The following is a 2,608-nucleotide window of genomic DNA, read 5'->3' as shown; positions in this document are numbered from 1 at the left end:
TAAAATTTCAAGAAAACAAACTGAATGTAAGCATCTTTATGAAATAAGTTTGCTGTTGAATAGGGGAATGAATAGTAATTTTTTTAAATAAACTTTTATTTTGAAACAATTTTAGATTTATAGAAGAGTTGCAAAGATAGTACAAAGTAATTGGTTTTATAGCATCACTTTAAGTCTTCTGTGGTCTCCTTGATTTATTTTACCATTTGGGGGACAATGAAAAGTAAGATCAGGTAAAGAAGCTAATTCTCCTCTTACTAATTTGGAAGAAAACTTTAATACAGAAATTTTATCCTGTCATTAATTTCCATAATATTATATAATTATACATAAACATATAGTTCATATAACATAATTAATTAATATTTTATTAATTAATTAATATTAATATCACTAATATTAAGGTTAACAATATCAATATTAATATATAATAATATTGTTATCATATGAAAGTTTCTGAACATTTTCAAGGCCTTAATGTTTTTTATCAAATTAGTTTTATAACAACTAAGCAACTTTTTCTATCAAAGAGTTTAATGAAAAAAGATATGGAACTGGACATCCATTAGATGAAAGTACTTTTTATAGAAATTATTTTCTTTTCTTTTTTTTTTTTGAGACAGAGCCTCAAGCTATCCCCTTGGGTAGAGTGCCGTGGCTTCACAGCTCACAGCAACCTCCAACTCCTGGGCTCAAGCGAGTCTCCTGCCTCAGCCTCCCAAGTAGCTGGGACCACAGGCGCCTACCACAACACCTGGCTATTTTTTGGTTGTAGCCGTCATTGTTTGGCGGGTCCGGGCTGGATTCGAACCCGCCACCTTAGGTGTATGTGGCTGGCGCCTTAGCCACTTGAGCAACAGGCGCCGAGCCGAAATTATTTTCTCTATATTATTAAAACCATAAAATAAAAATAACCGTAAACATTTATGTTTTAGAAATACAATACAGTTGAGGTTCTGTGTCATTTTAATTTAAATCCTGTAACTTAAGACTTTCAGAATTTCTTATTACTCTTTTGAGTAGAAATATGAAAGCATAAGCAATGATCTATGAAAACTAGATATATACATATGGATTTTATAATCAAAACTTTTTAAAAATTTATAACATGATATAATTTTAAACACACAACAAATAATAACATCCATGTTCTCACTACCCAGATGTTAAAAATGTTACCATGTTTGCTTCAGAATTTTTTTAAAGAAATAAAATATTATAGATATAGCTTTAGTTCCCCTACCAGTTGTCCTTTAGTTACAGAAAACAGGAATGACTCTATTTTAAGCAGAAGAGGATTTAATTTTTTATTTTTGGGGAGACAGAGTTTCACTCTTGCCAGAGTAGATAGCCATGACATTTCACAGCAACCTTTAACTCCTAGGCTCAAGGGATCCTCTTGCCCTAGTCTCCCAAGGTGCACACCTTAGGACTATAGGTGTGCACAACACCCAGCTAGTTTTTCTATTTTTAAGTAGAGACAGGGCCTCACTCTGGCTCCAGCTGGCACAGACTACTAAGTTCAAATGATCCTCCTGCCTCAGCTTCACAGAGTGCTAGGATTACAGGTGTGAGCTACCTCACCTGACTAGCAGAAGGGGATTTAATATGGATAATTAGGTACTTAGAAAATCGAGGGAGGTTGGAAGAACAAGCTTTTAGGCTGGGCTTCCAGGAGGGATCCCAGAGAAACACCGCAGAGTGGGACCACCAAAAAGGTGGGCTCCCCTGGCAGTCAGGAAGGTGGAGAATCGGAAAGCCAACACAGCTGCACCCACTGCCACTGCTGGATCCGTTCTGTGCCTCCTAGATCTGCAAAATCTAGGGCCCAAAATGGACATCTACAGCCTTCCCTCCAAGCTGGCAAAGCTGAGAGCAGGACAGGGGAGGCTTCCTAAGGAACACTTAGCACCTCATCCCTGTGCTGACCAGCACCAGCAGAAACCACAGAAGTAGCAGAAACGGGACCTTCATGGCCTTCTGCCTTCCTCTTCTCACAGCAGTGCCTCTCCAAGTCAGCTCAGCAGATGCTCATGTTCAACCCAAATTATCAAGATTGCAAAGTTTCTACCATAGTGTTATAACAGTATGGTAGAAACCTCTGTAAAGGCGCTTCAAAATCAGATTTTCGTTTATATTTTAACAACAGAAATACTTTTAAATGTACATGGCCTTTTTACCTTTTAATACATACTTAAATGTTATCTCTTACGAGCTAGAAGTCACATCTGTTAATCTGAATGCCTATAACATTACCCATCCATGTCACCTGTCATACTACTTTGTTTTGTTGGTGACCTTGTCTGCCCTGTGCATGAGACTTATTTTTTCAATTACACGGATCTTGAATAGAGAAATCAAATCCTGCTTCCCTCTGTCAGCCCCTAGTTCAGGCCCTTACATGTGGCAGCCAGCTGCCTGGCTTACTGGCTGAAACTCCACGAGCTCTCCTTTTCCTTCTCTCTCAGATAAGAAATGGAGGCAGAGGAGATGGTTCAATGGTGTCTTCCCAAAGTTCTTAGAGGCAGAGGAGAGATGGTTCAATGGTGTCTTCCCATAGTTCTTAGAGGCAGAGGAGAGATGGTTCAATGGTGTCTTCCCATAGTTC

The 2,608-nt window shown here is 38.2% G+C and overlaps 1 protein-coding gene across 2 annotated transcripts in view; it reads left to right on the top strand.

The window, feature by feature from the left end:
* Nucleotides 1-2,608, top strand: part of TRAF3IP2 (TRAF3 interacting protein 2) — a 46,659-nt gene that overhangs the window by 27,100 nt on the left and 16,951 nt on the right. The gene's annotated exons all lie outside the window — the stretch shown is intronic.

The sequence above is a fragment of the Otolemur garnettii genome, unplaced genomic scaffold (assembly GCF_000181295.1).
Source record: "Otolemur garnettii isolate 467f Iridium unplaced genomic scaffold, OtoGar3 scaffold00002, whole genome shotgun sequence".
Classification (NCBI taxonomy): Eukaryota; Metazoa; Chordata; class Mammalia; order Primates; family Galagidae; genus Otolemur; species Otolemur garnettii.
The sequence above is the reverse complement of the archived record's forward strand: the minus strand, read 5'-3'. Positions and strand labels throughout refer to the sequence as shown.